A 25636-nucleotide genomic window follows, 5' to 3' on the forward strand; every position below is an offset into this window, starting at 1 on the left:
AAATACAAAAGAGACAATATTCTCGATGATACATGTACTATCATACCGATCGCTGATCATCTATCTGATTGAATAACAAATTTCCTGTCGATAATACAAAACGCATGCTTATACGTGGTGAAAGAAGAAAATACTATCTCGCTTAAGGTTATTTCGACAGCTTAAAGAAAAGCTTTTTTTCGGAAGCTATTTCACGTTTTATTCAAAGCAACGCCCTAATACTTATGCTAAAACTTTTCTTTCTATTTCCGTTTATAAATTTATAAAACTTTGAGATAGTAATGTACTTTCTACGGGCAATATTATATGTTACTGCATACCAGTAAATATATTTTAAGGGTGCGTGTAAGGGAAAAGTTTAATTACATGTTAAAATGGGACTGGGAATACACTTAAACTCTTGACATGTTACCCACAATCGCGAAGATTATTAACTTGGCCTCATCGTACGGAACCCACACTGGAAACAACAGTGCATTCTAGACCTATGTTTTATATTCAAAAGGAACCATAACTTAATAATTATCCAAGACCGATTAGGATTCTTACATTCAACTCTTCCTCTCATTGTCCTATGCCATTATTTGAAGTTTCTTTATATTTTCTTTAAATGGTTTCTAAGTTTTCAAGATGTAAATAATGAAAATCAAACGTACAGATAACCATTACTATTGGAAAAACACGGGGTTATGGGTGTTCCTCTTATATGTACTTTTTCCGATTTGGGTACATCAAGTAATACGGAACGGACAAGAAAACTTGTCTATTAAATCTTTGACCTTGACAGCCAGAATGCAGGGTTCGTAAGTCGGCTCATGTGATATGAACATTTATGCCAAGTTATATCAAAATCAGTAATGCGGTTTAACATTAATACGCTACGTGCGGACAGCTAGCAGACATACGAACTGACTGCCGGACGGGCGTTTGCAACCCCATTACGGTCTCGATAAAGTTACCAATTTATATCATTGTCTGTTGCTATAAATGATGCACACGGTTATAAATCCGAAAAGACCGTCAGTGTAAACAGGTACTAAGTTCGATAGAGACCCGTTAGAGGGCGCCTGGCATGCCAGTGGCAGCTTAGTGTAGACTGGAACGCTTGAAATCAACGCAGTCTGCTGTTGGGTTTTCTTTAAAATGAGATTAACCATCCAAAGTCACGTTTAAAGCACAGAGAACGGTCCAAACCGGACACTGTAACCAAGTTCAAACAGGTACATTTTATAATACCAGACAAAGGTTTTACAATCACACTATTATACATAAGATATGTTGTAATTTTTTTTTATCTGATGATTATGTCTCACTATTGTTAGCTTTCGTGTATGTTTCACGTGTACTTAACATTAACACGGAATAAAAACGACATGAAATTATCATATTATTTCCTAATAAGATCCAAAAGTAGTGTCATAAAATGCTCTTATATGTAACAACAGCATTTCAACTGCTAATATTAGATGCATACATAATGAACATTTATGTTTTGTCATGCGATGATATCTTTATTATGAGAATTTGGTAGTACTGCAACTTTCTTTTTAACTGCAAATTTACCTTCTTTAAAGCACAATATGCATGTAATTTATGTGGATCATTAAAGGTAGTCATTCACATTTAAACAACATTTTACAGCATTTATGACATTTTTACTTTTAAAAAAAATCTATTAGAGATTTGTTTAAGGAACAAAAAGACCAATTACACAAAATACGATCCCAATTTGAAAGATAGTTTTTTTTTATAGAATTTGTAATTACTCCCCTTTGATATGGAGGTGTTTAAAAACATGAGTGTTTCTTTCTTATTTCAAAATAATTTCTAGTTTTACCAGTGTATTTGATAGATATTGCCATATTTCAACAATCTAACACAAAGGGAAAGATTAAAAATCTAAATTCATTTATTTCTAACATAGGCAAAGGGAGGTAATATTAGTTTTTTTTAACTTTCAATTCTAACGAATCTAAACAAAATATCTAATTGATAATGCAAATTTTTAATAAATATAATACATTAGATCTTATATTTTAATAATTGTTTAGGCAAAGTATGTTTATCATTTTTTACTTATATTACAAACATATTTATAGTAAATTAAATATTTATACTTATGCTACAGACACTTTTATGGTAAATAAAATATTTCCCATTCTTAAGTTCAAGCGACTTTAGATGTTAATGAATATGGGTCCACTTATTTTTGATAAAGATCGCAACCAGGAGTCATCCTGTAACAAATTGCTGGCACTTAAGGCTATCATCTGTTAGCAAAGTTATCATTTACTGAAAAGATTAAACAAAAAAAATTAAATCGCATTTCAACTATTCCCCATGGATGAATTCATAAATATGTTAAAACATGAGTTTTTTTCCGTTTAACGAAAGAATAAAATAATCTAAACAGTAATCAACTGACAGGTATAACGCTTATAGGTCAAATTTATTTTATAAAATTATAGTCTTTCTGAGTGCGACTTTGGGTCGTGACATCACAAACTGCAAACATTTCCTTATTCAGATCAACTACCAAAGATAGACACTTGTTAATGAAATATTTATGGCTACCTTTACAATTTTTATCTAAACATTTTAACTGGCCGATGTCTATTTAACACACAATAAGGAATGCGTCTGCTTTTGAAATAAAATTATGAACTTTAACTGTGAAGATGACACAGTCAAAACCGAATATAAATGAGGAAGTAATAATAGGTTGTGTTTCGGCCGCTTGCAAGTCAAAAGGTACGGGATATTTATAAAATCTTTTATCACCAACTCCTATATAATCAAACGGCGTGGAATGTAAGCGATTAAAAGCCTTGAAAAGGTAGTTAAAACTAGGTTGTCGTAACCGAGTTAGTCAGACTGCGTCATCTGTTCTTCAAACATACAAAACTCTAAGTCTGGTGTACTGCATAGGTACATTTACCTTAAACTATTTCATGAACTAACACGCACGAAGTTTTGACTATCTTTAGTGTAAAACTTTTTTCAAAAAAGGGAAACTTTCTAAACGAAATTGTAAAATTCTTGATTCCATAGATTTAGAAAATGAATTGAAAGCAAACTTAAACCTCTTTAGCGTAATTTTGACGACCAGGACGACCTTGAAGATGTTAACTTTTAATATTATGCCCTAGTTTTATTGTTGTTAATTTCGATAACAGTTAAAATCACATATGTACAAATAAGTTTATTATTTCGTCATCAATAAGAAATGACTTACACCCATACACACTTCAATGTCCTGCTTCCGAACCACATTGTAGATAATACCGCATTAACAACCATATAGTGGATGTTACAGTTTGGAAACCAATGCACAAAAGGTGTATGGTTAAAAGAACGTGCTGCTATCTCAAATATAAAATATCACCTTATGATATCTTCTTATCTAATATATTTGTTATACAAGTATTATTCATTATTGTTCATAAACGTACGCATCCTCCCTTCACCATGCAACATCAAGTAAAAGTCCGGGGATCAACTCCATACTTATATGTTATATTATATTTCTTACACAAAAAAACTTCACGTTCCGTATCTGTGAGCTGTTGTAGTCTGTTTTTAGGATTAATCAACATAATGACGTCTTAATTGCACAAAACATATCATTTACATATGCATAAACATGATTTGACATTTCTAAAAATTGTCACTTAAAGATGCCCAGACTAATATATGTGCTGCAATCTAACCTAAGTCATGTATTGATGTTAATATAAGGTTAAATATTCACCACGCAGCATGAATTAACAGATTCTTTCTGCTTTTAAATACCATACAATTAGATGCCCACACGTCTATCTGAATAGTAAATTATACTTTAGCGAGAAAATTGTCTTGCAAGTTTTGATGAGAAAAACATACTGAGTTGTTCGTTTGTAAGCCGAGAAATAATTCCACTAAGGAGGCATATAAAACATAATAAGGTATCATTCAAATTCATACGCGAAATATTTGTTCAAACTTACGTACGTTTCGCACAGTCAAGTTGCGTATGGTCACATTTTATGTATATAAAAAGGACAGAAATGCAATGAGAATAGCGACGTTCTAAGAACTCAGCCCCTCTTAAACAAAAACCCTACAGCAGTGTGTAATATGGATGTGTACAAAATATATCTGCACACGAAGACACACAGTATGCAAACAACGAGGAAAAAATATTAAAAGAACGAAGTGCAGAACCGCCAAACACCACTTAGGAATATAAACCAGCTAATAATAAGATTAACTGTACACCATTATAAATACTTACAATACAAACGTAGCCATTATGGAATTTTCATTACTATTACTCAATGAATAGCTAGCATCTACGATGGAAAAAAAGAAGAAATAAAACTAAATAAATATACTTGACAACGTTACCTTAAACAACCAAATTTGATTAACTTCGTTGCTTTAGTTATTTTTCCTCTATGTGGACGAATTAAAAGAACACCACTTTCCCCATATATATATATATATGTATTGTATCTTAAATATTGTATAACACCTTGTCTGTCCACAGTCTGAAGAATTTATTTAATCATGTTGTTACTATTATGTAACCTGATTGCAAATAAAAGTAATTGTTGTTGTTGTTGTTACTGAAAGGGAATGAAATCATTCAGTTACCTAGGTAGTCGAAATGTACATAGCCATGCAAAATATTTGTACCGAGGATTGCTCTGATACTTTGTTCTTTCCATTTCAAACGTCAAAACGCTCTATTGCAAGATCCGCATACATGTATATAAAATCGGACAATCGTCCCCGTATAAAAAAATCTTAAATTAGGAACGTCATGGATTCGTAAATGAATAATTAGAAAATGTGGAAACTCCACAGGTCGCCCAACACGACAAAGATAATTTTAAAATGTTCAGGCTCGCTTAAATTGAGCCTTTTTCATGGGCGTCAGTGTCGGAATGAATGCTACCGTCCACGCTCTTAAGCAGAAATCAACATTCACACATGTTGCAAGTACAAAAAAAAATTATATTACATCTAGAAAGATCACGACTTGTTCTGCAAGAAGTGCTGGTGAAAAACAGTAAAAGATATTTTTCTAGCCCACCGCCTCCCCATCCGCAATAAACCTGACAAATGTGTACTTACCAAAACCAAAAACGGAAGGGCATTCTATAGTTCAAACTGATTGTAAAGCCCCCAAAAATTAGTTTAATCACGAAATGCATAATATCTTAATAAAATGTTAGAAATTCATCACGACTTTCTATAACGCTGTATTGCAAGTACATTTCTGTATGATTAAGCCGTTCTATCAATACATTTCCCAAAGGTATAAGACCCAAACGGTATTTTCATTTAAAAGCTCCCAACTCACAACAAGTTTATGCTAAGTGTTCATTATAAGACCATAAAACTACCTTAGACCAAACAAAGTTAACGATTCAATTCTCTTTAAAATCATAAATTCTATACTAACATGTGGCATTATTAAAACTTTACGTTAATTATAAATGTACATGTATCAATGCTTACCAAATAAATATCCTATTTAAGCGGGGAATGATTAAATCCCTTTGTCTTCGACATTCAAATGTACTTTTAGGAACGCATTGCTTTTGCGCACAAATTATAGATTCGTGCGCTGTGATAGTATTTGCATTAACAGTTTACAAATTACTCTTCGTAAAAATTGAATCTTTTAACGTGAAACACAGAAGATCCAACGAGAGCGAATATCTAAAAATCCAAGATCTTGTTCTAAAAATTTGGTTGCTTAAAATAGTAAAATCCATCAATTTGCCGAGGTTTCGTGCAAGGATTCTATAAACACTGTAAGAAGCTGTTAGCTGAGACGGGGCATGTCGTTTACCTCTTTTCTAGATATATAACCAGACGTAATGTAAACTTACCATCAAATTTCGGAAATTCATCTCCTAAAATATCATATCTACTCCAACAAGATAAAATTGTGTACTTAGCGCTCTCCAATTAATTTTGTAGAATCAGCATTTGAAAAACAAAATCCACAAAATATTTATTTTAATTCCATAATTTCAAATTAATTTGCCTTATGTGCAATCCATCACTTAAAATGTAAAGGCAAATGTAATCAACAAAACAAGTATCGCTTTTATATTCTATGAACTCAGAAAGCAATATATGCCTTTAATATAGATATATTCCGCTTCTCTATATATCAATAATCCAATTAAAGAAATATCCGCACGAGCTTACTACTATGATACCAGTATGGCACAATTTTACTGATGGAAGGTGGTTTTTGCCACACTATGATAGTAGCAAGTCTAGCGGAGCGAGCAAAACGTTCGCCAGTACTACACCGTATAATACTTGTATACCTGTCTACCAAGTTAAAAACTTTCTCTACCGTAATCAGTACAATCATAACACATATCATAGATTTTACAAGTTTAAATAATATCACATTTTTGTATCAAAATTGAATCTTATTACATCGTTAACGGCTGTTTTATACCATAACGGAACAGTAAACTCCACCACAGTGTTCTTCGGGATAAATAACAGATTCATTCCGTATCATTTTGAAAAGTAGCTACAAAATTCCAAATAGGGGTAGCCACGTCCAAAGAACGCCAAAAATCCTCTAAAATCGAATCTGTACTGATTTATTCATAAAGTATATGCATAAACAAATGCAGAGAAATTGGGATAAAACAAACAAATCGGAACACAGTTGTGCACTGCCTTGGAAATGTCACTCGAAAAAAAAAAAACACTGAGGAGTTTAACCCGTATATTTGCGGTCAAACGCTCACTTTTAATTTTTAGTGTTTCAAATCTTCAGGACAATGTAAAAACTATCCCTGCCATGTTAATACTTTACACGCGTAATGGTAACAGAATGAACGATGTGCAAACCACAGACACATGCCTGTGTAAATATATAAACAAGGAAATGCTAACCAACCATATACGCATGTACATAATGCATTTGCAAAAACAGATCAACAAGAGAAACGCTATCAAAATTCATACAAAACAAGCCAAAGCAGTACAGTTGTTGAACTGCCCAATACGGAGTCTTCCACCTAATCCATTTGACACAATCAACTGGGATAGTGTAGAGTCTAAGAAAAGGCCTAAATAATGGTGTGCGTTGAACAATACTCGGATCATCCACTTTTGTTTACCCTTTTCTTATAATTTTATCGAATTGACAAATATGACGCAGAATTTTACGAAGTTTGTAAATAACATCGCAGTGAATGTCACCTTGTGATATTTCTTGTCTCAGAAATATTTAGATTACTATCAAATTTAAAACCAATCCGAATTATGGTAAGAAAAACAAATAACATATACGTTCATTGCGACTACACGCACTATCCAAACCTTATTTAAATTTGCGGAATGTGTATCCCCATGAAATGCTCCTCTCATATAGATCTACATATATAAGTACCAAGACAAAGATATGATAAGAACATTAGACAGAAATTAAAGATATTATAGTGAAACTTTCAAACTGACATAGATGAAAATTATTTTGTACAAAAATGGCTTTGTTTAAAACTCGTTAGTTAAGGAGCCACACGTTTGCGAGTAAAGCAGGATTATCATAATTCCTTACAACGATGTAATCATTTAAGTGTGACGTCATATAACATTTTGAAATGTATCAAGTCGGCAAATGCTTATTCGAACGTGTACGGTATACCTGAGGAAAGCAAGGCACGCGAAGGAACGCAGTCATTATTTTCGCAGAGGCAATTTGTTTCATCAAAGAAAATTAACGGTACTATCATGTTACTGCCTGGGATCGAAGACGCTCAGAAGCCGTTCGTGATAGTGCTACGATATCTTTATTACAATTTTATACACATTTAAATCTTCATTTATTGCGTTTAATGTTCTTTCTATATCTAAATGTTGACCTTGTATATTACCATTTATATTTTTTGTTTTTATTCCATGACCGAAATATTCCCTCTTTGGTTTTATTTTAAATGTTATCGTAATTTCCATGCCGTTCAACAGCTTTCACGGCAATAGACTGTTTTATCTTTATCGTGATAATGGAGAATTGTGATACAATTATTTTTGCTATTTTAATATACTTTTGGCATTGAATATTCTTCTTGAATTTGCAGTCATCGATACAGAAAAACTTGGTCAAATGCTCTCATTTCTTCTTGTTCTCTTTTACCAAGAACAACCATATTATCTCAAACTGCCTCGTATTTTTAAGTAGGAAGTTACTTATTAATTACAAAACTCTGCACTTTACTATTTCCGTTAGGACCACCGTTGGTTCACCCCTTCGCTCTATAGACTGGAAAGAGCAGCAGTGCGATAATACGATGCGAATGCGGGAAGATGCGATGCGAAGGCGGGATAATACGATGCGAAGATACGATGCGAAGGCGCGAAGATACAACGCGATGGCGTGAAAATTCGATGATACGATGCGAAAACAAGTTGCGAAGACTTTCGCACCATGTTTCTGCGTGTTCGCATCGTATTATCACATTCGTTCGTGGACCTCGGGGCGATATTAACATCGCACTATCGTACTTTCTACATATGAGATAGCTGCAGTTTAAACGTAAGACAATGAATTACTTTGTAATGCCCAGTTTATGTATTCAAAGCTAAACTCGGGACAAAATATTTTAGGCGGGAATGTCTAGGCAGTTGTATTGGAAAATATTTTATATCTCTTGGTAAATGGAAGTGCACATGCAATCCTTCTCAGCGGTTCTTGCACAAGTAAGTTCACAGGGTCATAGCAGCAATATAATTTCTAAAAACATTTTATACTTATACGAATATGGTTTAATTTGATTTTTTAAGTACATAGACATCTAGGTTATGTTCATTGGGTGCAAGTAATTTGGTGATATAAAGTAACAGCATAGGTGTATCTTCTTACAGTAATAGCTTATAAAGTTTTATGACTGAAAACTTCAGTAAATTTCAGTTCATTTGTGCTTTAATAGCATCGGATTACTGTATTCCCTTGCAGATTGTTTTGTGCAGATTTGTTATACACACTAACTTATATATTTAGGACATATCAAATTTTTGACATTAAATTTATACACATTGAAATAAATTACTGGCTTTCGTACATCCGAACAGTCTCCCCACTATAATTGTATAATGTATATTTTCATTTGAAATATCAATTTTATTGTCATTCGTTATAACAAAATTTCAAAAATGTTCTGGTAAACCAGTTCATCTTTTTTGCATATATAACTCATAACTTGTATATATCATATGGTAAGATTACGACAAGTTAATAAAATACATTTATTCCATTCCTTCGAGGCAATTTTTATCCAGATTTGGTTTGTGGAACATACTTTTAAAAATCCCTTAATGTTACCAAAGACTAAAAATTATTTTATACGAGAACTTGATAAAAGGTATGTACGTGTTAGGTCCCTATACCACATTGGGAAAAAGAATTCCTTTCTTAGACTAAGACATGTTTGCAATACTTGGACATCATTACAAAATTCTCGTCTGTGAATAAAATCAAATGTCGATACCTTCAATACCTAAAGCAGGTCTTTGTTTTTATTTGGTTGTGTGTTACTGCCACATGAAGAAGTTCTGTTTAAAAGTGAAAAAAATGGACGTTTTAATTTATTTCAGCTGTTTTGGTATTGCTCTTAATTTTATAAGCAGTTTCGTCTGAACAAGGGAAAGTTAGTTAGTAAAATCATCAAATTCATTGATATTAAACTATTAAGAATATAACCTAAAATCTAAAGTATTGTTTCACCTACATTATTCATTTTGGGACTATGCTGAGTTATGCGTCTGAAATTTGGGGTAGCAGTCAATCGAGTTAACATAAAACTTTGTAAAAATATATAAAATACTAAACTAAACACCAGCATGTTGAGGTTGCTCCTTATGCTTTATTTATAAGTAGGTATGTAAGAATTATGAAATATTGGTTCAATTAGTTACAAAATGTTAATATTATTCTAAGAGAAGTTTATAACACGGTCTATGGTGACTATCGGCAAGGAAAGAAAAATGTGGTTATCAAATGTTGAAAATATATTATCTTCATATGGTTTTGATAATGTCAAACAGAATCCAGACTTTTTTGTAGTGAATCTTTTATTTCGGAATTTAAACAAAGAGTAATTGAATGCTTCGTACAAAGTTGCAGATAAACAAACATGTTCTGTTTAAAATTTGTACAACAATGTAAGAATACATATGTATATGAAACTTATATAGAATTGACACCTGTTAGGTTTAGAACTTATAACCAGCAGATTTAGGATGTCCTTATACTCATTACTGGTACGGACTGGGCCAGGGTAAGGGTGTAAACAGAATAGCTAGTAATGATAGATATTGTATATATTATGAGATGAAGAAGATAAATTATACTAAGGATGAATATCACTTTATGATATGTCCAATCTACAATGATATACGTAATATGTATTTATAAATTGCTGCTTTGTAAGAACAAGTATGTTAAAATTTGTCAAATGTTTGTCATTTGATAAAAAAAGGCCTTACTTAATCTATCATATTAATTAAAGCAGCAATGACACATAAAAAGTCTATAACTCATCGTTCATTTTTGTTAATCTTTTATTGTAGTATTGAAACCTGAAGTGTATATCATGTTTGCGTTGTTGTCTATGCTTATACAATAAAAATACGTCATGTTGTTCATGTACATGTATATGCTTTCTAGATAATGATATTGAATGATTGAAAGTCTATTGTCTCTGTTCCACAACTTTAAAGACAAACTGCAGACATAGATTACGACGTCAGACCGATTTTAATATTCCAATACATTGAGTTTAACTGTATTGTCATTACTTGCTTTGTTGGCCTACATACAAAAACAAACTCGAGACAAAGAAGCTATGCGACTTACTCCTGTTTGTTATTTTGCTGTTCTGTTTTGGAACAGATTGTATTTTCATTTTACTATGGCTTTTAGTGACACGGATGTTTGTATTTCAGTATTAACGTCCTTTCTCGTAATAATGTTGCCAATTTTTGAGTATATTCGAACTTCATTCAGCTGTCTTATTTATTTGCAACAATCATAAATTACGAACATTAATTCTTCACATGTTAAGCTATGATACTAGGTACACAGCACATAACTGACAGCTAAATGCTGATGAGCCTTCCAGCTGTACATGCTCTACCAGCTGTAATAACTTGTATGTTAGATTATATCATGATTTATGATATCATTTAAAATTATATTCTTGTCATCTTCAAAGATAAGGATGTGTTCCTTCTCGAAAATTACATCATTCAACGTAACTCATCGTTGCTCTCTTCTTATTTCTTTGAGACAACAAATTGTGATACTGTGAGATAATCTATATTATCAATAAAATAACACGTTATCCTGAAACGCAATTGTAAAGTCATTACATGTTTTGTCCTTGAATTTCTTTGAAGGACATCGGGTCTTGTTTATAATCGTTAACAACTTATTACATAGTATCAAAGGTCAAGGACATTCTGATTTTGCTAAACGTTCATGATGGTAATGGCTGCTAACTTGTTTCAAGGATATTGAAAGTTTGCTGTTCGTTCATGATTCTAATCATAGATTATTATAAATTTTCATAAGAGTGCATTATTGTTGTGCGTTTATTGTGGCTTGTGTTTCACACTATGCTTCAGTTCTACGATCATGTCATGTTTATAATTGTTGATAACTATATACAAATCATTAAAGATTGCGTTCAAGAATATTTTGTCATATGTTTATGTGGATAACTGCTGCTAATATATCATAAATGATTATAGATTTTGTTTAAAAGACATTGTAATTTTGTCATATATTCATGATGAATATTGCTACTATCTTATCATAGATGCTTATAGAACATTGTAATTTTGTCGTACGATCAGGTTGAATATTGTTGCTACCTTTTTTCGTTTTGTTTTTATTTTTCATAGTAATAGATTTTAAAAAAAGATGTTCTGTAAATGCATTGGAATTTTGTCGAACATTCATATTGATAATAATTGATAACTAGCTGTAAGTCATTATTTGTTATTATCATAGATTGCGTTTGAAGCACATATGAGAATTTTGTCGTACATTCATGTTGATCATCATGGGTAACTTAGTATACATAACAATGTAGACTTGTAGATTGTGTTGGGGAAAGCCCTAAATATAATGGTGTGACATTTTTGGTCCAAACTATTTGTATATATTTGTGTTAATGAAATGTGATTAACCTAAACATATTGTGTTTCAAACAAAGACATTGCCATTTTACCGAACGTTCGTGTTGATGATAATTGTTATACGAAGGCCCTGCAAAAAAGTTATGTCACTAACGGACTTGCGTAGTTTTATCCCAGGTATTTTTCAAAACGCTTCATGCACTTGAATGGTGAGTCCAATAGCTAACGATATCCGTTTATTTCGTGCAAATTGCTTCTCAAATGACCGAGTTATTTGAAATTGAAATACATGCAGCCATATACTCTGATCAATTTACTTGTCACATTGTAAAACGGACGAAAAGACTAAAATTCTTAGCTATTTTAAATGCCGCATTAGGCTTGATATAGATTCAAAGCAGATATTTGATGAATTACATATGGTATATATGGACCTCAGACCATTTCAATGCCAACAGTTTTTAGGTGGGTTAAAGCTTTTAAAGCTTACAAATTATCTGTCGAAGATGATACCCGTTCTGGTAGACCTAAAACCTCTGTTACCAAGGCAAAGTAGCTGTAAAAGCTGTGGTCGAACAGGATGCACAATTGTCAGTGAAAGATGTAGCCAGTTGTACTGGCATATCAGAAGGCAGTGTGCAAACAATTCTGAAAAAGCGTTTGTACCTGAGAAAGGTTTGCGCCTGGGTGGGTACCTCATTTGCTCACTGAGGAGCAAAAGAAAGAAATCCTTAAATTTGCACGGGAGCTTTTGAAAACATACAAAGGCTGTGATAGTCGGGTTATTTCTAACTTGCTAACAGGTGACGAAACCTGGGTGCACAAGTTTGAGGCACAGAGAAGGGCTGACAATAAGCAATGGAAGCTAAAAGATCAAAAGCGCCCCTGTATTGCTAAGAGAACCATAAGTTCGAAAAAGATGCTGTACGCAATTTTCTTCGATTCTATTGGGCCAGTCGCTCAAGTGCCTTGTCCATCCGGCCATGCAGTCACTTGACGATTCTACAAAAACTCAGTACGAAGAAAGTGAAAGTGTTTCACAATAAGAAACGTCTAAGCCACGGATGGTCAGGAGTCCATCTTATACACGACAACGCCTCCTCTCACAAGTGCGAGGTTGTTAAGTCCTTTTTTTTTTGGCTTCTGAAATGGTGGAACTTGTAAACCATCCACCGTATTCACCTGACCTGAGTCCCTGTGACTTGGTTTTCTTCAAGGCTTAAGAAAATGCTTTCTGAAAAGAAGTAAAAGTCCAGAAGTTCTCTTGGCAGCGCCATTTATCAGTGTCTCCAACAGATACCAAAAAGAATACTATTTATCTGTTTTTCGCGGTTGGGTAAAAAGTTACAAAAATGTGTTTCGGTAAAGAAGAATACTTTGAAGGTTTGTAATATAAATAATTTTGATAAAACGTAGCACTTAAGAAATCCGAACCCAATGACAGAACTTTTTGCAGGACCCTCGTATTTATGGTTATAGATTATAATAAATATTCTTCCAAGGCATAAGGTTTTTGTCTTAACTCTATGTTGATAATCATTTGATGATTAAACATTTTCTTATGGCATTGAAATGCTTATGTGCGATCATGTTTCTGTTGATACTCGTTGCTGTATTATCATTATCAGTTCTCATTACTTTGTTTTTTATAACATATTTTGCGCAAGAAATTATATTCGTTTCTATCAGTTATCAAATCAAACGTGATTGTGGCCTTCTCGATTCTTCCTGTTTTAATGGTTATAGCGTGTACCTTGTCTGGTATATGATAGTATGGAACTATGCCACATGACTAATTTTGCCGATGAATGACATATAAAGCTGTTTTCAGTTTGTGCTTCTGTGGAAGTTGGGACCATTCATGCCTTCTACACTTTAGAGTTTGAAATAAAACACATACAGGGTATTCCATAATGTGTTATACCATATTTAGTGTCTTTATTGCCTACGCACATTTTTAATGAAACATAATAGTCATACAAACATATAATGCATACGTTAAAGTTTTACTTTACATATAAAATGCATATACTCAGTTCTCAAAAATAAGATATTCACCATTTCCATGAAATATGCTTTCACATGTACCAAATATGCACAAAGTGACGCCCCTTTTCACGAATTTGGACCATCACTTTCCTTTCACAGACGTGTATGTTTCAGTTAAAAAGCTTCACATTTCCTATTTTACAGAAGCTTTTTCAATCAACTATTTTGCAAACGTATGTTTGTAAACTCCGTTGTTTTTTTTTCAAATATCCTCCTTTCCTCCGGACAGTCAGATTATGTGAGCTAACGTCATACGTTGTGAAAACAAGCGTCATATTAGAAAACATTCTGTAAATAATACTGAATATCTTCAATATTCAAAGGTTAATATATACATGTTATATATCAAATGAAATTATACATGTGGCAGTTTTTATATGTGGCTACATATTATAAAACTCTTCATAGACAATATTAACATAGGAAATGGTATCACATATTATGGGGCACCCTGTACGTGACGCACAGCATGTTGTATCAAGTATGGCAAAGGTTAAAGGTGAGTGGAAATGCCTTGTGCTTGTTCTACTGACTGTCGTAAACATTTTCATTAAACCCAACTTTTCTTCAATTATCCTGGTCGATATCTATTTTGATCAGGTCAACATTGCACAAATTATGATAGCAGTATCTTTTAGGGAAACAGTATGCAGATATTCAAAGTATTTTGCAAGTTTTAAATATGGTCGATTGGTTTAAAAGTAAAGCAGATACTTTCAGAAAATAATAGACGAATTAACATTTTTTTGTACTTTCTTAACAACGGAAGTAAAATTCCGCGTATGCGCACTAGCTAGGGTAGGGATTTCCGGATAAATACACATGTATATAAAGGTAGATTTTTCAGAATAAAGTTATTTTTCGGATTTAGACGAAAATGTTAAAATAATAATGTTCTTACACACGTAAAAACTGAAAGTCATTCCGTGTGATGTAAATATATTCATACACTTTACATGTGCGATTACATCTGCACTTAAAATTTCAACGATGACATTTTATATGATCAAATATCTCATATAATAAACATTCCTTCGTGTAAACTTCATTATCATTAGTGTAGACACCCTATAACGAAATCTAAATTATTAATTTAAACACTGTAAAATGAATTTCAATTTAATTTAATGGTTTTAAAACTTCCGAAGGTTGCGCTTTCAAACTTACAGACATGCATTGTCATGCTGCGACATTTCTCTCACGCGGAGGAACCTATGTTTATATAAAGATGCAATTATCTATCATCAAAGATTTGCACAAGACAAATAAATCTGATCAAATAATGAACTCTTTAGTTAAAGCAAAGTACAACTGTTACCAAAAATTCAGATTTTTAAACATTGTTACTGCGTAAACGCTCATCAATTGTTATGAAACTTTTTATTACAATTTTTTCAGAGGACATGTTATAAGTTTATACCAAATGAAATATCTTGAATTTTTTAAAAGTCGAAGTAAATGCTTATACTTCAATTAAAAGAAATGTAGGTTAGTAAGCCTGGGCAACATTGACCTATTTATCTTTTATCATTTTTATTATTTTAAAACGCAAACAGCGCCATGACCGGAGAAGAAGAAACCTTGCTCCAATTCATTACAATATTTTTTTCAGCCATGTGGTTTTTCAAACAGAACTCATTATTAGTATTCATGTTCAATGTTCCAACACCAGATACGGAAATGTAGCGTTAACAGCTCAACATTTTTCTCGACGTAATGATCAATTTTTGTTTCAAGCAAATTAACCTAGATTATGTTGGTTTTTTTTGCTGGCAAATGATAAAGCAGTTGGTACCAAGACGGACCTGACTGAAGGCACTGACAAACAACCTCCAAGTAATAAAACTGAACTTTGTAAATGGAATCATTTGAAACAATTTTGCACATGTGTGGTGATTTATAGATACAAATGTATTTAAAAAGAAACTGTTTCTGTGTTTTAACCCTTAACCTACTGGCGGCAAGTGATTCTGCCTTTGCGACTAGTGCAGATCAAGATCAGCCTGCACATCCGGATTTCTAAGCGAACAAATACCGTTAAAGAAATATTTCAGTATCAATGTGAATTGTATAGCAACTCTTGTTTATACATAAATCATATTTATATGCGAATAATTCCATGTAAAACCTGAAAACCTATTTTAGCTACGAAGCAAAGTGCTAACGATATATACCTCTTCAGAACTCCACGGCACAGTAGTGTTAAAATTGTTTATCAAGATACCTTACTTTAGTAAACAATAAAACAGATATGCTTGTAAACCAGATACAGTTCGCACTCAGTAGAGAATCTTTCAATTAAACACTACGTGTGGGTCTGGAAAGAACATGATTAGGGTCAATAGTCTATGGCGAAAAATCGTCAAACTTTTAAGTCCTAACAGCTTTATAATGTTTTGATGGCAATTACATAGAAATTAGAAATTGTTTAGAATTAGCATTACCCGGTGTTTTATTCAAGGTTTTCTGCATCCTTATACCGTTTAAGCTCAATGTTGTAAATTATTTAGAATACCCGCTCCTATTAAAAAAAAGACGCTGTATATATTTTTTTGCTCAAGTCGGTCGGTCGGTCGGTCGACATTTTGATTTCCGATCAATAACTAGAATACACTTTGGTCTACAGTATGATATTAAGCTCTTATCAATAAATTTAGGTGCCGATAGGGCAAAGGTATAGGTGACACTGAGGCCGAAAACGGTTTTTGCACTTAGGCCTACATTTGTCGCACTTTATGATATTTTTACATGTAGTCGCTAGATCATAGTAGATTACCTCTATTGTTTTGGAATCAGTAGGACAAAGGTTAAGGTCACAGAGCACTTAATACGTTAAACGAAATCAGATCAATAACAGGATAATGTTTTGGCCTAAAAAAGTCAATTTCCGTAGGATGAGTGCTTTTGGTCAGAACATGGCCCTATTATTTTATGGGTTAGTAAGTCAAAGGTCAAGTTCACATTGACGTAAATACCGTTAGGGAGAAGAAGAGTGCGTGGGTCTATGGCCATCAGACTTTACAGCACCATTGACTATGTTCAATGGATGACTCCTATTGATAAGTCCATGTTCACAGTGAACTTTAGACTTACAGTTGTCTCTAATTACTGTGAACCTGGAATGTCAAACTTCGACGAATGACTGTCTGTAGACGAACTTCATGTATACTATTTTAAAGGTCGATAGATCAAATGACAAGGTCACAGCGCCATTTAGACTAAAATTGGTTTCTTATCGAATTCATATCATTATCAGTAGATGGCCTCTATTGTGTTGCTGCTCAGGAAGTCTCATGACATTGAGATTAAATGAGTTTAGGATCTATAAAAGGGAAACTACGAGAAAACTTAATATGATGTGTGTCTATGAATAGTAGACGATTTCTTTTGTTTTGGGTTTATTGGGTCAAATGTAAAGGCCGCAGAATTTTTTTTTTTTTTGAAACTGAAAATAGAGAACAATTTACTTCCGACAGGCCATTTGTTTTACAAACAGCCTTTGATCTTAAATTGAGTGTTTGTTCGTACCTTAGTTTATTCACGCCCATATGGGTGACTCCTTCGGAAGGACGGTAGTCATTTTATGTTTTTTGGATAGTGAAAGATTCAAAAGATGCTACTATTCGAGTTTTTTAACGTGCAAGGTGTAAAGCTGTCTATACGGCACCTTGATTTCAAGTTACACCCGAAAAACATTTAGTAAGTTTTGTCGAAGGAAGTGGGTAGAACTCTCGACTTCTGATTTCGTAGTCAGCACGTCTTGCCACATTACCACTGCGTCTGCGTCTGCGTCTGCGTCTGCTTTTAATTAACAATCATCTAACATTCCATTATTCAATAACAAGAGACATTCATTATCATATGAGCCGCGCCATGAGAAAACCAACATAGTGTGTTTGCGACCAGCATGGATCCAGACCAGCCTGCCCATCCGCGCAGTCTGGTCAGGATCCATGCTGTTCGCTTTCAAAGCCTATCGCAATGAGAAAAACCATTAGCGAACATCATAGATCCTGACCAGACTGAGCGGATGCGCAGGCTGGTCTGGATCCATGCTGGTCGCAAACGCACTTTGTTGGTCTTCTCATGACGCGGCTCATATTATATCATTTTAGGCGTGTTTTTGTTTTGTTTTCCATTCTCTCTAGCTTTAATAGTCGGTAATTGAAACTGGAATCCATGCGTGGTGTAATCTTTAAACAATTAATAATCGGTCATACAAATATATAGGAAATACCTCTAAACTTCCACACATTTATTAAAGTACACATGTATAAGCACTCTGAATTCATCACTCTTAACTGAAAAAGGTGTATCTAAATTACCCATTTGCACAATACACTATGGAGTGCTACCATCCAGTAAACAAATCGTAACATGATTGAAGCTCTGTATGCTTCCGGTCCGTTCAGACTAATTCAAATTGACCAATTGTCGCTGGAGTAGAAGAGACGCCTTCAAAATTGAGGTTATCACAGGACTGTGAAAACCAAGGGCAAATCATAATGCAACACAAAACGGTATGTCCCTCTTTATCTTTAAGAAAACATGAGAAAAAAAGAAGAGAACTCGTGCAGCTAGTAAACATTAAATGCTAAAATTTCCTAGTTGGTGATTTCAGAAACATAAACTAGAAAAATGAGAGAACACAGGTATTATGGTACTATCTACACTTTACGTTCAATAGTCTATAAACTACATCTACAAATTGTTCTTACCCAGTTTTCAATTACTTAGTTCTCTAAAATTACTATTACAAATCTTATAGCGGACATAGCACTCATTCGTCTGGAATACGAGGGAGGTTCAAAAAGTTGCGATACGGAAGGTGTACATCCTCAGTATTTATGTTATTCGTCCGATGTTTTGTATACAAATCATTTGAGCTGTCAGACATTAAAATGAAATTGTTATCAAGGTAAGATCGGTAGAGCCATCGACCTTCCACGAGCCAGTTTGAATTTCTGTTGTGTGATCAATCATATTATATGCATTGTATAATTTTGTCAAATAAAAGTAAAAACATTATGACCTTCGATTTCGTGTTCAACCTTGTCCTTCCTCCGGTCCTAGTTTTATACAGTACATATTACTTAAAGCAGTAACAGGAGAATGGTATTTGTTTGAAACCAATATTTACATTGTTCTGTATTTGATTATCCTTCTAAGCTTCAGTGCGGACAAATCAGAACCAACCAAAACCACGTTTGCAGCTTGCATATCTGTGAATTAGATAATTGTAGTTTTTTTGCATCTAATTTAATGTTTCTTGGATAGCACAGCCTCGTTGCATGTCTCAATTACAAAGGTTTTGAAGTTCAGATACGTTATTTGTCCGCTAGAAGAAGCGGGGGAATGAATGGTACTTCTAGAAGATCGATTAAAAAGTAGCCCAAAATATAGGGGTCAATATTTAACTTGATTTGCAAAACGGTATGCTAAAAACGTTAAATACCTAATCCAATTTAGAAATTTAGAAATAAATAACTAACCTTTCTGAAATAGTGACTTCCATTGACAAACCCTCTTGGTCCGTACCGGAGGAATAAACAATATAATGGATAGATATATTAATTAACTGTACGGACGATTTGAGAATTTGTCAACATTTGTTTTATCGTGTACATAATATATAGTTCATATTTACCATGTTTACATTGGTTATTTATGTGTGAAATATTGTAACTGTTCACTTGTTTTAAATGAGATATTGAAATTCGGGTAATGTTTTTAGAAATTTTGTTTAAGTCTATGTGATACATAACATGTTAAAGGAAATACCTTGCTACATTTTATTTAACAAACGTTAGGACGGATTTGCGACGCAAGACGGCAAAATCACAATAGACGTGTAAATACCAGTAATTATTATTAGTTAATAAATCTTTGTATTTCAACCACGTTTCGCTTGTGGTGGCCAAATTCTGTTTTCCTACTGTGGAAACTTAATTAAATTAGATAAACATTTATGTTATTTACTAGCGCACAGCATTACAGCCAACATCGTACCGAACAAACTTAAAGGCCGTGCCAATTTATCTTGTTGTTTGATGTTAACCCTTACCTTGCTTAATTTCTATAATGAACTTGTCCATCTTCCAATTTGGACGGTAGCATTAACTGTTAAAAGGGGTGCTTACCAAAAAATTACTGATTGAATACTATATACTGACCCGATGCTATCTTATATTTCAGACTTGTTTCGCAAGGAAGAAATTTCGGGATATATGGCCATTTAGTGAAACATAATTATATAAGTCTGTTTATGTGAAGTACTGTTGCGAGTGTCTTTTTTTTTCGTGAATACGGGTAGTAAGCGAATACAGAAAAAATAAATCCACCGCAAAAATTGTTGCTTTTTACTGTACATGGAATAGGCCCTACCAAAGACATTCCTGTATCAGCATGCATATGATTTTGACAGGTATATGTAATAGCCGGCCATAAAGAGAATTGACCGGAAATTGAAAAAAACAACTGTAATTCAACTTGACACGTGGGAACGCACCCCCCCCCCCCCCCCCCCCCCCCCCCCCCCCCACCCACACACACACCAAGAAAATTACGTTGTTGTCAATTTGTCAACTGTAAAAGAAACAATTATTTACCATTGGCCTTAACTGATGTGCTATGGAAAGCATGCTGCTGATAATATATTCACGTATTTCTGTTCGTTTTTCCCTACTTTGTAATCAGTTCCCTTTTTTAAAGCTAAAAATTCAAGACGGATTGAAATTTCAGTAGCAATAAAAGACGCAATTTTAGCCGTTGATGAACTTGAATAAGCTGTAATTGTTACATTAATACGCCTGGAGGTATTTGTACTGATAAGATTTCATACAAGTTGCAGACTTTATAAAGAGAAATTTTAAACTTCGTCACATTTTGTAAATGAATTAATTAAAAAGCATTAGTTGACACATTGAAAGTTTAAATCATTTAAGTATTTACTCTTTGACACGCATCCCCACGAAAAAGTAAGTATCATTTTGTTGGTAAACACCATTCTTGAGCCTAATATTAAAAGTATCTGATATCTCCAGCTAGGAATTTTAAGCAATATAATGCATAATACGTTAAAATTGATTGAACGAAAAATAGGTTTAAGAATGTTGACGTCAGTGGGCACAAATTTTACGAATATTTTGTGATAAAACTCTAATTTTATATCGATTCCAGCGCCATTACGAAGCAGTCTGCATTGAGGATTAAGAGGTTGATGATAGCCGATGTTGATAACCCATGTTTTGTGATTGCAGTCGGAATTCGTGGTGGTCTTCTCTTATAGATACTGTGAGTGTACTATATAATGTCGTATCTCTAACTTATAGATCATAATAATGTTAAAGCTCAATATAAAACTTATATCAAATAATATAAAAGTTAATCATCGAGTATTCAAACTTTCATCAGTTTGTCTTTCATTGGGCAACATTTGTTGAAATCACATGCAAGGCCTGTGCTCCAAACAATCACACGTAATCCCGAAAACTTGCATTATAACCACAACTACACTTAGTACCAAAGTCACAATCGAGCTGCGACAACCATGCGGCCATGTCAGTCCAGGCTTGGTCCAGCTGTGCATTTTTAGATGTCAGCCTAGCAGTCATGCAATAGGACCTGGCCTCAACTAGTAGATGTGATTTTTATTAGACTGATGGCATGTCTTGTGGCAGGACCTGGGCGATTTCTCATACCATAATCCATGTCTACCTACGATTGTCAGGAACCAGCCGCACGGCTAGTTACGACTGTTCATAACTTGTTACGACTGGTCATGCAACTGGCCGCGACAGGCCGTGCGAATAGTGGTGCAAAGTCATGCGACTGTTGGACAAGGGAAGAGTCCCATCATCAACCAACTACATTGTAGAATTAACAACTCAAGACCTGTAGCACAAAATGTGCACAGCTGCTGAAGACCTATGACCAGTTTGGACACAGGCACGCTTTTGAGCATGTTCGGAAAGCTTCCGTCATGCGACTATCTAATACCGCCCAAGGCTAGAACGATTCCCTGCGATTCGACTAGTCGCCGGTCATAACCTGTCATCTCTCATTGTGAATGGGGATTTAGTATGAGATTTAGTATGGTGGCTGATTAAGGACATTTAGATATGTCGTGTTGGCACGTGCAGTTTATTTAGCACATTTCGTTGTGCCGTCCTGGTGCGCACGCCAACGCGCCATATAGTTTTCTTTCTTTAAACTTGTTAATAATGACTGACAAACTTTCTAACACTGGTCATATCAAATGTCCGACAAGACTGTTGCGTGATAATGTCCGAAATCAATCTGCATCTGTAGGGGACGCAGTCGCTTACTCAATTAGGCTATACTCAAATAAAAGCAGAGTACTTTTGCATATTCAAATAAAAACTAAATTATTTCCGGAATGTTATCTAATTACAAGATCAATGTGACACATTTTATGCTGCACATTATCCAAACAATAATTGATAGTAAATTGTTCTGCTTTTACATTAGTAACAGCTCTATCTAGTCATTTCGTATTTTCTATTCTATTTCAAGGCGTTACCAAACGTATAATATTACGGTATTTAAATCCGTATCTAGTCTAGCTATATGTTTAATTAAAGACTATTGAATACAGGTGCTTTTCATGTGTGCTGATCCGTTATTAAAATTGTATCTGTCTATAAAACGTCTCTGCAAGCTGTTAAATATAATGTCTGCTTTTATTTTAGATTAATTCATTCCAGTACTTCAATCATATGAAAAGAGATTACAGGCGGATTAATAGGCCATAAAAGAGCTGCACTTTTTGCGCATGAAGGTTGCCTGAAGCAAAGGTATATTGTGTATACAACAACAATCAGCATACAGAAAATCAAACATAGAATGGTGAAAATTCCGGAGCTGTATGAAGAAAGAACGAAGTCACTGCGTTTGAAAGACTCGGAGAAAATATTTCAAAGTTATTACTTTTAACCTTCACTTTGCTAAATTTCTACAACGGACTGGTCTATCATTCAATTTGGGCAGTACCATTTATTATGCGAAGGAATGTTAATTGAAAGTTTACTGACTAAATAGCGACAAGTGCAGACCAAGACCTGCCTGCACGGTGCAGGCTGATCTTGGTCTGCACGGGTCGCAAAGGCAGAGTCACTTGCAGCTAGCAGGCAAAAGGTTAATCATTCTTTCATTATACTGTGATTTTCATCGCTTTACTAAGTAAATCCTATATTTTTAACCGACCAATACATAGTGTTTCCAAAACAAATGACTTAATAGAAAGAAGATACTGTGAAATCAGGACGTGTAATTACATACTAGTAATTTGTTTTACATAATAAAACTCCAACGCTATCTTATCCCATTAATATTTTCTTAATCGCAGCGGTAGCCTAGTGGTAGAGCGTCCGCTTCGGGTGCTGGAGGTCGCGAGTACGCTTCCTGGCCGCGTCATACCAAATAATTAAAAATGATCGAGAAACGTCCTCGCTTTGAGGACAGCTCTACGACTGGTTAGCCCTGTACATGTCAGTACGAAGTGACTGGGTGGGATATCATGTCATGAATCTACCGCATGATATTCCAGCGATGCAGCATTATAAAGTTTGACATTATGCTCACAGCTACAAGTAGCCACCGTCGCCTTTTTATATGACTGAAAAATTGTTGAAAAAGACGCCTGACCCGAACAATCACACATTAATTCTTTAGTTTATATAGAATAGCTGTATCGGGATGAGTTATAGTGCCAGTGCGTGTTATTTCTTAATTCAAAATATCGACTTACTTACTCGAACTTTCGACTTAGTATCTCAAAATTTCGGCTCGCCAACTAGGTTTTCATTCGAAATTTTGAGTTAATACATAACACACACCTGGCACAAATGCCCTTCCATAGTCTACAAACTATATGAAAATAGAAGCTTTTTGCTCTTCCCAAACAAATTATTATCGTATATATTTCGTACATAAATCGTAACAAATAAACAGACAGACGACTATCCCTAGCTAATGTAGGCGTTATTTAATATGCGGGGTTATGGGGAATCTTATTTCAGGACGAGCGACAAAAGTAAGAAAATGTCATAAATAACTGTATAATAAGTATCTTATTGAACAATCAACCCACGCTACGCTTCCGGGATCAAGTCAGGCTTAAGTGGGCTCTAGACACATTATGCGTTTTAGTTCCAGATCTGCCTAGATTGTTTTTATCATCTGAGTGATATAGAAAGAATTTTGTTCTGTAAAATGTTTTCCATTTTCTATTTTTGCATCTTTTACAAGTTTTGAATGTTTTGATGGCAATCCGTATGTTTTCGATACAGGACGTTATAGCAACATTTGAAAGATTTAGGATACACTTATCGTGGTATTCAACATGCATCATTAAAGTTCAATAAAACAATTAACCCTTTACAAGTGCACACAGATAAGATTATTCTTCTGTCATTGTTTATTTACGAGCTGAAGCAACCTTTTTTTTTAGTTCGCAGGGTACTTACGGTAGTAAAGGTTAAAATAAATTTATTTACAATAGAATTACAATCGTTATATTTAATTAAAAGAAACAAGTGTTGTTTTTTTTTCTGTGCATAGTGCATAGTACACATATTTCTTATGATTCAGCAATAAATTAACAACTGAAAAAGACATTTCTGCAAAAGTATGTTCTTAATTACTATACATAAGGCGGAACGCGGTTCCCTTTGCACATTTCTTATAACGTAAAATACTCTGAGAGATATATAGCTACGTTAAACATACATAGGGCATAAGATTTCATTTGTATATTTCATACAAAAAAAAAGTAATTAATATTTAGCGATAGCAAAAAAAAAAATGCAGTATTGCAAAATATATTTTCTTGTTTCCTCAACACCGTTTGCAACATATTTCATAATTAATATTTAATAACAGGACGCATAGCAAAGTATCTACAATACAAATTTTTCTGTTTGTACCGAAATTCCATACTGTCATAAGGTGGGACAGCGGGTACATATCCATAGAAATAATTGAACAATTTTAAAGTTATTACTTACCCGCGTCGCCTTTGATAATTTATCCAATAACATAGTTGTCAAAGTAAAAGTAAACTATCGCTACGAAGATGCGACAATAAATAGTTATGTGATTATCGGATGATATATACCCCGTTGCGGGAGGCACTTTAGCATTCTTTCTCTTATACCGTCTGTAAACAAAGAACAGTTTTGGTATTTTAATGACATAATCCATTCTGAACACGAAAACCCTTGATTATCTTCATGTTTTCATCTAAGACTTGTATTTTTATAGATTTGTTATGTAAATCTGTTTGTGTATCAATTTAGCTGAAGTGCCTGATTGCTGTTTTGTTTCAAGTGCTTCTTTTTTTTACGAAAGATACGCGAATACGATAAAGGTAGGAGAACTCCTCTGAAAGGAATATTTTGTC

The 25636-nt window shown here is 33.9% G+C and overlaps 1 protein-coding gene across 3 annotated transcripts in view; it reads right to left on the reverse strand.

The window, feature by feature from the left end:
* Positions 1–25430, reverse strand: part of LOC123563604 (protein NDNF-like) — a 63947-nt gene extending 38517 nt beyond the window's left edge. Inside the window, exon 1 of one of the 3 annotated variants that reach the window (XM_045356485.2) lies at positions 25242–25430. The gene's annotated coding sequence lies outside the window, so the exon portion shown is untranslated. The other 2 variants (XM_045356483.2, XM_045356482.2) reach the window with 2 other exon arrangements.
* Between the last annotated feature and the right edge of the window lie 206 nt (positions 25431–25636).

The sequence above is a fragment of the Mercenaria mercenaria genome, chromosome 2 (assembly GCF_021730395.1).
Source record: "Mercenaria mercenaria strain notata chromosome 2, MADL_Memer_1, whole genome shotgun sequence".
In the NCBI taxonomy this organism is placed as follows: domain Eukaryota; kingdom Metazoa; phylum Mollusca; class Bivalvia; order Venerida; family Veneridae; genus Mercenaria; species Mercenaria mercenaria.